Below are 15493 nucleotides of genomic sequence, written 5' to 3' on the forward strand. Positions count from 1 at the left end.
AGTAGTGATCTCAGTCGACGCTGAAAAAGCGTTCGACAGGGTTGAATGGGACTACCTGCTTACAGTATTACATAAATTTGGACTGAGTGATACATTTATTTCTTGGATACGCCTTCTGTACACATCCCCGCAAGCTAGTATCTCCACCAATGGTATGCAATCAACTTATTTTACTTTATCCCGTGGCACTCGACAGGGTTGTCCCTTGTCTCCTTTACTTTTTGCATTAGCTATAGAGCCCTTGTCAATTTATCTGAGGTCCTCCCCCTCTTTCACTGGGATAACATGTTTGGGAATGGAATTTAAGCTATCTCTTTATGCGGATGATTTATAACTGTATGTTTCCAGCCCAAGTCGCTCTTTACCAGGAATTCTCTCTTTTCTCCAGAGATTTGGTTCATTTTAAGGTTATAAAGTTAACATTTCCAAGAGTGAGTGCTATCCGGTTAATACTTTGGCATTACAACTAAATCAATCTGATATCCCCTTCAGACTGAGCCCCTCTGGCTTTAAGTATTTAGGAATCAATATAACCAGAACTCTACTATATATATATATATATATATATATATATATATACAGAAAGAACAATTAGTGTACAGTAAGACACCAGAGTTCATCCAACACAATACACACTCAGAATATGACTTGATCAAACATTGTTCTATGGATTTAGATTATGATTCTAACTACTGATTATACATATAGATTATGTTTTTTTTAAACTAATATTGACTATTCGATTACTCTTAAGTAATAATTCTAAATGTTGGTTACATATTGAGTACACTCTATGAACATATCCAAATGTTTGATAGACATATTGATTACACTTCATTGATATTTTCTATACATGTGGTTTGAGTGATTTATTTCTTTTCTGAACTGTGGACTGTTGAATAGAATAGAATAAAGTAGTGTGTGAATATACAAGTATATATTATATACTGTGTGTTATGTATGTGCAATACAATGCACACTGAACACAACTTGCATTATTTTAATAATACAATAATGCAATATACAATATAACATGCAAGCACAGAATAATAAATTGCACATTAATTAATTAAGAGCAATAAGAGATAAAACCCATCAATTAGACAAAGGTCAGAAAAAAAAGAATCCTCTTGACAGTCAGTCTGTTACGGGACGGCCAGCAGATATCACTGTGGCACGGCTCTGGACTGGTCACATGACTTTGTTTTGTTTTCATTCGCTTTTTGCCCGAGTTCTAGTTTCTGTTTGAGGATGTCCTTGATTTAACCCAGGTGTCTTTGATTTAGATTAATTATGTTGGGTATTTAAACCCCTCGGGTCTATGTCGATATTTGTAGTTGAGATACCTGTGTGAGCAGCAGCAGCAGCAGCAGCAGCTGCAGCTGCAGCTGCAGCTGCGTAGCCTCTAAGTTTAGCATGTTAAGAGGTCTTTGTTTTCATGTCCTGTTTACTGCCTCGACTCTAGTCCTATGTTTTCTTGCTAATTCCGTATAGACCGCGTTCCTGTGTTTGCTTGTTTGTTTAATTGATTTATTAATAAAGACAGTGCTCCTGCACTTACTTCCTGTCTATCCCTCTGTTTCGTAACACAGTCATGTATTGTAACTGAATTTGCATTCTCTGCAGGAAACTACCCTCTAGTGACGTGTCTAAGTTTTTAACGATGATATGTTGGTGAAAGGTGAGACACCTGGCGAGCCACATGATTTTTGTCAAAGAGCCACGTGTGGCTCACGGGCCATAGGTTCCTATCCACTGGGACAGATGAGTAAAAGAGTTGTTTGGCCACAGTAACAGCAAATATGTTTGGCACACACCAAAGACAGCTTTTCAGGAGAAGCACCTCATAGTTACTCTCCTCTCATAGGTGCGGGGGGGGGGGGGGGGAGGGTGAATATTCCACCACTCTCCTCAGAAACTAGCTTTTTGGGCCTGACCCATGAGAGGTTGAATATAAATGCAGTCGGTTTAGAGATGGAGACAATTTAGAACACGAGGGCTGCCTCAGTGCCTTCTCTATATAATCACAAATGGGGAGTATTCAAAAGATGGTGTGCAGATAGGAATGTCATCCCATATGTATGTTCAGTTTCAGACATGTTATGTTACTCGCTCTCACCACAGCAAAAAGGGTGAGTAAACTATAGGCACTATTGGTTACTCCTTATGTATGCTTTTTACCACAGGTGGTCAAAGGGTAACACTCAGAACTAACCTGGCATTTGTGCCTAAAGTGAGTGATCCACATGGCTCGAGTCGAGTAGTGGATCTGTGAGCTTTTCATTCACCTTTTTATCTACAGAGGCTTTATCTAGAGTGGCTACATTGCATGTGCCTGGTTAGAGCTCTGTATATGTATGTACAGAGAACCAGACCACTTCGGGTGAGTGATCAGTCTTCTTATCTTATGTTCTTATCTTATCAGAGCATGCTGCTAACGTTATATACACTCACCGTCCACTTTATTAGGAACACGTGTACAACTGCTCATTCGTGTAATTATCTAATCAGCCAATCATGTGATAGTGCAATATATAAAATAATTCAGATATGGGCCAGCAGCTTCAGGTCATTTTCACATCAGTCATCGGGGGGGTGAATTGGGTACAATTCACAATTGTGGTGAGCAGAAAAGCATATCAACATGTTTCCAACATCTTGTGGAATCCATGCCATGAAGAACTGAAGCTGTTTTGAGAGGAAGGGAGGCCCTATATACCCAGTATTATTATTGTATTCCCAATAAAGTGACAAGACATGGGATTAATACTGGCAATGTGCAGTTAGTGGTTGTTTAAAACAGCGTTTCGCAACCTTTTTCAGTCACGGCACCCTTTGAAAATGTTGAAAAATTTGTGGCACCCTACACAAATATTAATGCTAGACAGTGTTAAGTCTGGTTTATACTCAACGTGTCCGCAATAGTGCAAGGGAGCGTGTGGCAAAAATTACGTCATCGCAGAGCGGGCGGTCGAGCGTGTTGAGTGTGTGAGGCCTCATTTCTCACGGCGGATTGTACGTCATTTTTTGTAACTTGCCGCATTCCGTCGCATCTGAAAATGAATAACTTCGAGGTGACTCTTGCCGAAAGGTACGAATGTACAGGCATCTCTATGATACATCCATGCGGGACCTTAGAGATAGCCAGATGGCTCAAAATTTATGGAAAGGTTTTAAAAATAGTGATTTAGATTTGCTTTGTACATACTGCTGAAAGAATAAAACCAAAGCTGAAAGTATTTTGGGGGGGTGCACAAAGTTTTCATTCATCAGTATCTTCACAAATAAACACAGTCACTACACTACACTATTAGTCACTGATTAAACCTCATTCTTTTATCTTCATAAATAGAGATGTTTACATGGATTGGTGGCCATACAGAGTGATCATTCTGTAATAACTTTCTTTTGTCTCTATACATAAAGAGACATTTCCCCTGATGGGTGAACATAAACACCTGATCATGTAAATGTGACAAATAACATTTGCAGGAAGCTCCCACTTTTTGTTTATGTCTACAGTAATTGCTAACATGTACAAAATGAGCCTACAATAAATAATAAGTATATTTAATGAAAGCAAAGGTTCATGTTTAATAAAAATCTTAATGAAATGAATAAAAAAAATTGAGGTTCAATTTAGTTTTATACATGTTCTCATATGTATAGCTATATTTTTGTTGTAATGTGACAAGTGATAATCTCAAGGTTTACTCGGTTTTATATGATTCTTAGCCTTTTTTTCATACTGTGGATTTTAGTGAAGTTTACTGAAAACAAGCATCGTCAACAATAAACACATGCCTCCTCAGTATTCAGCAATTCCACGCAAGGCACCTTGTTTGTAAGCATTGCTATGGTTGTTCCGACAAACAACTACTTCTCTCAGCTACTTCGTGTTGATTTATAGGACGATTACTCCGAGTCTCCCACTTTCGTTTAAAAGAATATTACAACGGCGAGCGCGCCAAGTATAAACGCCTCGTCCGTTTGGGGAGATGCTTGGTGAACAGCTTGGTTACACAATTTCACGTTAAAACTTTGTGATACGAAGATCTGACATTAAATAGAGTATATATCCTGAACTACAATTTAACTATATATACTATATATAACCAGCTACACTTATCAGCAGGATATGGCACTGCAGCAGGCTTTTATGCTAATTAGCACTTTTGAGCTGTTGAGTTAATATCATGGACTGACTAAATATAACTGACTTTACTATCTAAATTACGGTTTGATATTTGCTAAGCCTAGTTTTGTACTTTCTGGGAAATATAAACTAAAATCCTTTGTACTCTAAGTGTCTGGAAACCAGCCATATACAATATATCACACAAAGCAGAGAGAACAAATACCCTGGGGAAGTCATTCTTGTATATAGAATCCATGTTGTCTAATTATTAATAAACATCTTACCAACGAGATATAAACATAGCAATCTTGATTTGAGTAAGGAATAAAACAACAGCCATGCTATTGTGTGAAAAATAACCCACATTGGGGTGGTCCACAGCCCTCCTCTGTGTGCCTAAGTGGATTATCTTCATATAATGGCACGACTTGAGGTGTGTTATTCCACGTATACCACAACGATTTATGGTTACAGTTTTTTATTTATTAATGAATTATACATTATGTTCTTTTACAACACCACTTGTGTGATGCATGCTACCATCCTGCATTAACAGCAAAATAAAACAAGGCATCAAATTATGTTTAGCTCTGTCAACTCGTAAGATATGGTAAATGCTCAGTGTTCAGTGTGTTAACTGAATGTTGATAATTAAGCAAGGACAGTTTGTTGACATCAGACTGAATGCGGATTTACTATTGTTCCTTGAGTCACCTGATTGTTTCTTCTGTTTTTCTGTAGTAATGGCTCTCCAGTTCTATTACTGGGCTTTGTCCAAAGCTGTATACTCTGGTATAAATAACAAATGTAGTTATGATTGCCTTGGATAGTTTGCTGCCTTGGTTAATTTATTCTAATACATTTTCATGTAACATCACCTGTTTTTTTTCCAGTCTTCAACTGTCCAGTTTCATTGAGCTTTTGCCCACTGTAGACTCCTAGGGGTAGGGTTAGATTCCTGTTCTTGGCTGACTGGAGTGGAGCCCAATGTGATCTGCTTTTGTAACCTCAAAATACTATGTGTTGTTGTCATTCTGCAATGATTTTCTGCTCACCACATTTGTAAAGAGTGGTTATTTTAGTTACCATAGCGTTCCTGTTAGCTCAAAACAGTCTACCCGTTCTCTTCTGACGTCTCTCATTTTTGTTTTAACATCATTCTGCATAAAAATCCCGGGAGATCAGCAGTTTCTGAAATACTCAAACCAGTTTGTCTGGCACTAACAACTATTCTGTGGTCAACGTAGACGTGAGACATTTTCTCTATTCTGATGTGTGATGTGAACATTAACTGAAGCTCCTGTATCTGCATGATTCTATGCATTGCGCTGCTGTCATGTGATTGGTTGATTGGATTAACTGCATGAATGAGCAGGTTTATACTACACATCATTTCTGTCATTGTAGCAGTATTCTAGATGTAATGTATATATGTATATATTTATGTCACTGAGCACTTTTATTTTACTCTGTTGTAAATACTGTAAACACTCGCTACTTTAAGCCCCTTAAAATGCCATCATAACCTTAAATATTAGTTCGACTGTAAAAATAAATAAATAAATAAATAAATAATAATAATCTCAACACTGACGCGCTCCATTCGTGTTGATTATTTATATGTATGCCTATTGTTGTATGCATGGAAAAGTATGAATTTCACTGCCGGTTGCACACTGTAGGGCCACTTTTTTGCCCACGACAATAAAGACTTGAACGTGAATAGTAGTTTGGGACGTGGTTTAACGTAGACAGTTTAACGTGGTTAACGTAGAGAGACAGTGCTTATCAGATCTCCGCTGTGGTTAGGTCAGGAATAAACGGGAACTCCTGCACCGCCTGTCGGTGTTTGTATAAATGGCTTGCGTGCGCTTAGAAACGCGGATAGTAGCGTGCGCGTCATGGACATCAGTGAGACGGCGGCAGCGCAGCATTAAACAGACTATTCAGTTTTTACACAAGGATTCCGCCGACTTGCTGCCATTAGATGGCTTCAAGAAACTCGGAACGTCCAAAGAAGGGAGGAAGGGATTGTGTAGGCTCTCCGAATAAAACCATTTTAATTAGGCACACTGGAGGGAAACTATAAGGTGTAGCTACAAAAGTTCAGTGACTCAAAGTCACTTACCGAACCGAACGTTATGCAGTTATAGTGCCGTTAAAGTGATTGGAAGGTTTTAAAGGCAAGGTGTGTTAATCCAGTCTGGCAACACAAAGATGTCATTGGTCAGTCCTGGATATACCCTTTTTGTAATACACCCATTGCGTCATCTTAAACAGCGGCTAAATTTGACAATAAGCGGTGTTTTTGAAAGAATTTGGGTTATTTGAATTATTGGATTGGGAAACTATTGGAGGTAGTAAGGTGGGTTGTGACCCCTCAAACAATTCTGCACGCAATACGAGGACCATTGGGTGGGTTGCTTGTCTGCCCAGGAGATTTGGGGATTGTGCCGTTCTAGCCAGGGTAGTCCGAGTATGACGGGGTGTCTGGTGGAGACCGTGAGGTAAAGGACCAGAGTTTCGTGGTGGAGGGCGCTAACTTGAAGGCAGACTGGGTGTGTGCTGTGAGATATTATGCCTCCCCCTATAGGTAACCCGTCTATGGATTGGAGATCACGAGGACGGAGTAGGGGACGTATGGGGAGGCCGAGCTCCTGCACCGTCTTCTCATCTATGAAGTTCTCCGCTGCTCCGGAGTCGACGAGCGCTGAAAGAACAAAAGAACAGCCTGAATGTTCTATCACGACTGGTAACGCAAATATGTGGGATGCATGTAACTGTTTTAGACTCAAATTTTGCAAAAATAATTACTGGATGTTGGATTTTAGCTGTTGTCTAAAGTTACATTTACATCAGGTTAGTTGGAAAATATATTAAATGGAAATATACATCTAGTCTAAATGTTTTTATTTTTCAGCAACCACACAACATTCTCCAGAGAAGGCTGTTGGAGGCCACCTTATCACGGATCAGATCGAACAACCGCAACATGAAACCAGCACGCAGTTATACGGTTCAAAGCCCCAGCATACACAGTGATATTCAAGAGGCTGAGACTGACCTCATTCAAGTCATGTGTCAGGTAAACAAAACAAACTATGGTCAGGGTTGACAGTTTGCCACAGTATACCCCAGAGCATACCTGTTTGGCAAAACTCGCCATTCTTTCCTTTCTTTCCAATTCTGCTTAATGCTTTGGGAGGGATATGATGGTTAAAATTGACAGTGGCTGTGCCCTAGATCTGATATCATCAGTCAGTATAGAGAAACTTGAGTAATATATATACTATAATATGAATGATACTTTTTTTTAATGTGCAGATGCATCATTTAATGCACAGTGGTTACTATGACCTTGATCCTAGGTTATCTAATCAAAGTTTTTGTATGAAGGTTAATGACCTTGCCCAGATTCAAAAGAGACTCTGTGTCTGTCGTTGAAATTGGGAACCCCTTAAACCATCACCAGGTCCAGACTTACATTATCCTATAAACATATGCATTAAGATGAGTAACTAAATAATAAGCTGGTCACGTAAGGGGTTAAACGGTGATAGCAATCAGAGCACTAATAATTATGTTACATTGGTTCAACAGCTTTAAGGAAAAGATCATCAGCAACAAAAATGAGGAACATTTAGGGCCACTCCAGCACAACCTCCAAACTATAGGACACATCAAGCTGAGTTTGGTCATCGGGCAAACAGAAACGGATCTTTTATTTACTGTTGTGAGTAAGTGCATGATAACACTGTTTTTAAGTGTTGCTAAGATTCAAGTGATTAAGCTCAATGAGTAAATTATGTGTATTGTTCGTTGCAGAAAACAGTAAAAAGTTTATAATGTTAGGCACAAAGACACTCAAGTTTCTGAGGTAAACTCCACCCCCACCCCCACCCCACCCCCCCCCCCCCCACACACACACACACACACTCTCTCTCTCTCTCTCTCTCTCTCTCTCTCTCTCTCTCTCTCTCTCTCGCTCTGTTAAACCTTGGCAATACAAGACAACATGTTCACAACAAGTTTGAGGATATTTGAAATGCATTATGAGATATGTCCCCTTTTACAGTGTGTTATTGACACTGAAAAGCATATGCTTGTTCTTGGAAATTCTGTATGGGAGCAAGTCCATTTTGTTGGAAAACATGAAAATGAAGGTTAGAATAATTTGTCTCATTTCTAACTACGCTATTTGAGATCTATCCTGCTATGCTTACTGATATCTCATTTTCTAATTTGTGCTCAACATTTCAGTCTTCATGGAATAGAACAATCTACAAATATCTACACTCTTATCTCATGAAAAGACGCATTTGCAAAGGAAATTAGTTTAAGGCACCTGGGGTCATTACTGGAATCCATCAAGCCTGTGGGCTATCTTAATCACATCTCCCTTTTTCCCCTGCAGAACTCATTATGAGCTGATTATCCTAGCAGGGCATTGCTGAATTATAAATAAAGAGCTAGTATAATTTCTACATCCCCACTTTAATGAGCCATATGTGTGTGTCACTAATTTATGATTGTAGATTTAGGTTTTAGCCTCAGTAATAAAAGGATTGTAATCATGTATATATAAACAATAATTTTTGAATGCGCATATATATACATTTGCATATATTGAGTTCTTTTAGGGCAGACATATTCAAAGTTTTCTTTTGTGAGCCGCACTCCCCAGTTTTTCAAGAACTTGCTCTTGACCTGTATCTGCATAATATGTATTGCGCTGCTGCCACATGATTGACTGATTAGATAATTGCATGATTGTGCAGGTGTATAGGCGTTCCTAATAAAGTGATTGGTTATTGTATGTGTGCAATTTGTTTCTATTAAGTAAAGTATTATTATTTTTTAAAATTGTACAATAGTTTTTGCTAAAAATTCTTAACCCATGAGCTATAATACCCTCTACAGTTTAGCATTATCACCTGCACCACACATATTATTTAGGTAAATGTCATTAATAGCAAAAGTGTTCACAAATGTGTTTTGTATAAGAATATTTTACTATAAAAGTCTGTACTGACGTACTGTCATAGACTATTTTGTCAAGTGTATGCATTCATTTAATAAAAGTTAAGGACGTTAAACACAAGGGTTTGTTGTCTGTTAGGTATGTGTTTATTATTTGGAAAAAGCTTACACTGTTCTTAATGTTTGTGGTTATATGATTATATGTTTGAACATTGGATATTCATTTTCTTAATTTTCTATATATAATGGTTTAAATCATTGCCTCATTATAAATATTACGTGGATGAGTAAAATGGTTAGTAGGCTGGTTTTTGTTTGGATGAGTCTCATATCAGTCATTTCATTGACAATGCTTAACGCCCATTCACTCCAACCAATCTCATTCTGAAATCAGCCATCACCCTCTTATACCATGGCATACTAACTCTGGTTGAACCACCATAGGTTCTGGGGGCAGAGCTTTGTATACATAAGTGGGAATGGGACAAACTCATGAGTAAAAAATCAGTCAAATCATTCAAGTTCACATATTAAACATTTAGAGACCTAACTCTGCACCTTTTATATCCTCATGCAAAAATACCAAAGCAATTAATTAGTGAAAACAGACATTTTCCTATTTCCTCACATGTTCTGCCCTTCTTGTATGTGACAGATAACAGACATACAGCATGAATCCATTTAGCATTTATGACCTTTAAATAACAACCACAATCAGGCCTCCTCTCAGAATATTGTTTAAATGGGTAACATTGGCTAATATTATGCTAACAATTTATATTTATACTCTGGTTAATATATTTTGGGTAATAAGTCAGAGTTTTGTGACTTTTATGACGCATGACAAATGAAAAAAAATCATCATGTGGTGCTGTAGTGACATGCTTTGTGCTCTGTCACCACTAGATGGTCTCAATGTCACCCTTTAGTGGCCACTGTGTCACTATAGCAACCATATTATACAACAACAAAGTCCAGTGGACTGCAAAATGGGGGAATATATGAACTTTCTCAGGAATCAATAAAGGTATGGTCCTTTTTCTTGACTTTAGAATGGTTACAGTCTTGTCAAAGAGTTTTTGTAAAGTGTATGTGATTTCAGGTAATACAAAATAGAAACCATTTTTAATTAATTACAGCCCTTTGTTTCAGAATGATATATCATATATCATTATATCATATATCCATGATATGATATATGATATATCATTATATCATATATCCATATATCAGCTCTCTGATAGTCCAATTGTCATCCCTGTGCTGCTTGGGAAGGACAGAGATGTGACCTATGTATTGGACACCTCACAGGCTATGGCAGCAATTCTGGGGAGAGTGAAAAATCAGATTATTCAAAGTCTGCTTACCAAGGCTTCTCTCCAGAAACTCCCTCTTTAAGATCATCACCTTTTCATATAAGGTGCCTCATCTTCAGAAAACTAATACATACCTTCTTTCAGAAATTACAAAATACACAGTGGGGTCCAAACCTCTGAGACCAAATTGAAAATCTGAGGGCCCCCCCCCCCCCCCCCCCCTTTATATACACAATCTCACAAAAATGAGTACACCCCTCACATTTTTGTAAATATTTGATTATATCTTTTAATGTGACAACACTGAAGAAATGACACTTTGCTACAATGTAAAGTAGTGAGTGTACAGCTTGTGTAACAGTGTAAATTTGCTGTCCTCTCAAAATAACTCAACACACAGCCATTAATGTCTAAACCGATGGCAACAAAAGTGAGTACACCCCTAAGTGAAAATGTCCAAATTGGGCCCAAAGTGTCAATATTTTGTGTGGCCACCATTATTTTCCAGCAGTGCCTTAACCCTCTTGGGCATGGAGTTCACCAAAGCTTCACAGGGTGCCACTGGAGTCCTCTTCCACTCCTCCATGATGACATCACGGAGCTGGTGGATGTTAGAGACCTTGTGCTCCTCCACCTTCCGTTTGAGGATGCCCCACAGATGCTCAATAGGATTTAGGCCTAGAGACATGCTTGGCCAGTCCATCACCTTCACCTTCAGCTTCTTTAGCAAGGCAGTGGTTATCTTGGAGGTGTGTTTGGGGTTGTTATCATGCTGGAATACTGCATACTGATCATGCTCTGCTTCAGTATGTCACAGTACATGTTGGCATTCATGGTTTATAAATAATATATACCAATTATAAATAATTTAAAAAATAAATTTAAAATAATATAATCTAAGGATAACATTATAAAGTTAAGATATGTTGTCTATGTGTTTTACTATTTTTATGGTTGATTTTGGTAACCAAATAAATAACATTAAAATGAAAACTTTACTTTTTACTGCACAATTTTGAGTTACTGTTTCCTTAACAAGCCACCCAAATTAAAACACTCTGGCCATACACTATGTTTTACATATCTACTATACACATCTGCTATATATTTATTGGTAAAACCTGTGTACAAAACAAGGAATGTCTGTGCATTTGTGTAATGTTAATATATTTTTAATCAAAGCAGATTTATGATAATCAAATATATGAAAATAAATCAAGGAATTTAAAGTTGGTATAAATGACTTAAAAACAGGCTTGGTGATTTGCAAATATCTTGATATCATCTGAGTTTCAGATAAAGTATTCTGCTAATTATTCTTATGTAACTTGTGACGCATTGGAAGCTGGAGCCTGTGACTTGAGACAGTGTATCTTAACTAAATTACTAGATTTGAACCCCCATCTTATCAAGATTTGACAAACCAAGAACAGCAAAAAGTATGAACTTGAAGAATCATATGGGATATGCTTACTATTGTCAGCAAGCCATTTCAGGTCAACCCCATCAGTCTTATCCATTTATATACTCTACATAGGCACAATAAAATTTCAATTTTGCCAGTCAACTTTTTTGGAAGTATCACCTCAATTAAGAACTATGCCTGAAAGCATATATCGTGCTGTGTTTAACCAAAAATAAATAAATAAAATTCAGGTGCCGCAAATAACACATTGTACAACAATGTTAGTTCTGGTCCACTAATTTGATTGGACAAGCAGTGTTTCAAGAGTGCTAATATTTAGTATAACAGCAGTGATACACTTGACTGTTTGCACAAAAGTAGGTATAGGAACAGACAAATATTTAGGTCAAACCAAAAGGAAAATACAGTGGATATAAAAAGTCTACTCAGCCCTGTTTAAATGGCACATTTTTGTGATGATTAAAAACTGAGATAAATCATGTCAGACCGTTTTCCACCCTCACTGTGAAATTATAACATATTAAATTAAGTGAAAAGCAATCAGAAACATTTTAGGGAATAATAGGAAAAATAAAAATGTTACAATAACCTAGTTTTTGTGCACACACCAGAACTAATTCTTTGTTGAAGCACCTTTTGACTTTATTAAACCACTCAGTCTTTTTGTGTAAGAGTCTATCAGCATGGCACATCTTGACCTGGCAATATTTTCCCACTATTTCTTGCAAAAAACATTCTAGATCTATCAAATTGTGAGTGCATCTCCTATGCACAGCTTGCTTCAGGTCACCCCACAGATTTTTTTGTTGGATTGCCAGCAATGCCACTCTGCACAAAGCCCCAACCTCAACCCCACTGAACAACTTTGGAATGAACTGACCTGACATCAGGGCCCAACTTCACTAATGAATTAGTGGCAAATCCCTATATCAATGCTCTAAAATCTAGGGGAAAGAAGAGTGGAGGTTACAACAAAGGGGGACTAAATCTGGAATGGGACGTTCAAAAAGCACATATGGGTGTGATGGTCAAGGGTCCATAAACTTTTGGCCATATAGTGTAGATGACCAAATTTTTTACTATCAATGCATATGATTTACATTAATCTCTTGTGCTTTGTAATAGTTGTTAATCTGCTAATCAAAACATTTTACCGTGACTCTTAATGTCTGATGTTAACATTTGACATGCAAACATACTTTAAGGATGACTGACAATGATAAGCAAATAGGATTCATCGTGGTGGATCATGTGTGTTAAATTTGCTTAGTATTAGTGATTAAATATCTTAGTATTCTGAGGCTAAAGCTTTATGTGGGATTTAAAATAATCTATAGCGTTGTGAAAAAGTATTATATCCTGATTTATTCTGTTTTTGTCTAGATCTCATACTAAATAGTTTTAGATCTTCAAACAAAATACAACAGAAAACTAAGGCAACCCGAGTAAACACACAGTATAGTTTTTTTTTTATTGATTTCTTTTTTTATTGAAGCAAAAACTTAAAATCTGGTTGTGCCACCTTTAGCAGTAATAACTGCAACCAAAAGCTTCTGATAACTGGAGATCAGTATTTCACTTACTTCTAGGACTAGGACTTACTCCTATGCTTTGGATCATCAACTTGCTGCATAACCCAGTTGCGCTTGAGTTTCAATTTGCAGACTGAAGACCCGACATTCTCCAATAGGATTTTCTAGTAGAGAGCAGAATTCATGTTTCCCTTAATTATTGCAAGTTGCCCAGGCCCTGAAGCAGCAAAGCATCCCCACACCATCACACTTCCACCATCATGCTTGACTATAGGAATGATGTTCTTTTTGTGGAATTCTGTGTTTAGTTTATGCCAGATATAAAGGGACCCCTGCCTTCCAAACAGTTCCACTTTCACCATTTCCCAAGAGGTTTGAGTATCATCAAGGTGTACTTTGGCAAAATTCAGACGAGCCTTAATGTTCTTCTGGGTTAGCAGTGTTTTTCACCTCACCACTCTTCCATGGATGCCACTTTTGCCCAGTGTCTTTCTGATAGTGGAGTCATGAACAGTGACCTTTATTGATGCAAAAGAGACCTGTAAGTTATTTGATGCTATTCTTGGCTCTTTTGTGACTTGTTAGATGAGTAGTTTCTGTGGTCTTGAAGGAATTTTGGATGGTTGGCCACTACTGGGAAGGTTCACTACTGTGCCGTGTTTTTCCATTTGGAGATAATGGCTCTCACTCTGGTTCTTTGGAGTCCCAGCACCTTTGAAATAGCTTTGTAACCCTTCCCAGACTGCTGTATTTCAATCACCTTCTTCCTCATCCTTTATGGAATTTCTGTTAATTTTGGCATAGTGTGTTACTGGGTAAAACCTTTTAACCAACATCATGCTGTTGTAGAAGTTCTATTTAAGTGTTGATTTGATTGAATAGGGTTTGCAGTAATCAGGCCTGGTTGTGTCCAGCTTCACCCCATTATGAATGCAGTTTCATAGATTTTTGGAATTAGTAAATACGGGGGAAATACATTTTCACACAGGCCCCATTGTTATTAGCTAACTTTTTTGCTTCAATAATTGACATCATCATTTAAAAACTGTATTTTTTACGCTTTAAACTGTTTTTTATGCTAAATTAGAGATGTAAATAATAGTCACACTATTGGATGCTCCAGAGCCCATCTCTGTTTAAAATGAGAGGTGCTTGGTAATGTACGTAGAATCTTTGGATGGTTTTTGATAGGTAAGTTTGTTCAGTCGTCCATTGCCAATATTCAAATATGCTGCAGAGAGATTATGTCGTAAGGAGAGACTGAACTCTATATATGAAATAAAAACAGATGGAGACGCAAGGCATTCACAACAGTCAAATTTGTTCATGGCAATATAAGGTCAGTACGGATTACTTAACACTTATCATTATATTGTTTTCAGTTTTCTTTTGCCTATAATTGCTTCAAATGTCTAAATAGAAATAACTTTTAAAAGACACAAATGATTTTTTTTTTATTTAACTTGTACTAGTAGCTGTTAACATGCTCTGCATTATTACATGACAACTGAAACCTACTTTCTACATCCAGAATGCTCCTCATGGAATACATCGTGATAAATGAAAACAATGGAACAGCAAAATCTCTCTCCAACAATTCCTTGCAAACCAATGTTTCATCTGTCTCATGGAATTCTCTCTCTCTTGGTGAGATTATAGCTCAGTGTAACAGCAGTGGGATGGCCCCAATACGTGCAGCCATTCAGATCCTTGTCCTCATACTTGCCCTTCCAGCAAATGCAGTCCTGCTCTGGCTGCTGGTAAAGAAAAGAAAGACTCTGTCTCCCTCTGAGGTTTTAGGTCTCAATTTTGCCCTACTTAGTGTACTGTTTTGCCTCGGCTTGCCACTGGATATCAGTATTTCATCCACTCAGGAACGTTCAGGACTACTCCTACGCATTTCAAATGCCTTTTCTTCCCTTAGTTACTTTGGCTGCCCACTCCTGCTGACCCAATATGTGCTTGGAGCGCTATGTCACTGTGGTACACCCTGTGCTCTTCATAAGCCTGGGGAAGTGGGAGTATCGTGCTGCATGTTCTGCCATCATCTGGTTTCTCACCTGCATCATGGCAGGAATCAACTTTGTCTACACCCTCTCTA

General features: G+C 37.8%; 1 long non-coding RNA gene across 1 annotated transcript; it reads left to right on the forward strand.

Moving 5' to 3' along the window:
- The first annotated feature begins 4460 nt into the window (after positions 1-4460).
- Positions 4461-8035, forward strand: LOC108263996 (uncharacterized). The gene is made up of 3 exons (XR_001812312.3): positions 4461-6890; positions 7059-7223; positions 7739-8035. It is a non-coding gene; the product is annotated as an uncharacterized LOC108263996 (long non-coding RNA).
- The last annotated feature ends 7458 nt before the right edge of the window (positions 8036-15493 follow it).

Source organism: Ictalurus punctatus, chromosome 4 (assembly GCF_001660625.3).
Source record: "Ictalurus punctatus breed USDA103 chromosome 4, Coco_2.0, whole genome shotgun sequence".
Classification (NCBI taxonomy): Eukaryota; Metazoa; Chordata; class Actinopteri; order Siluriformes; family Ictaluridae; genus Ictalurus; species Ictalurus punctatus.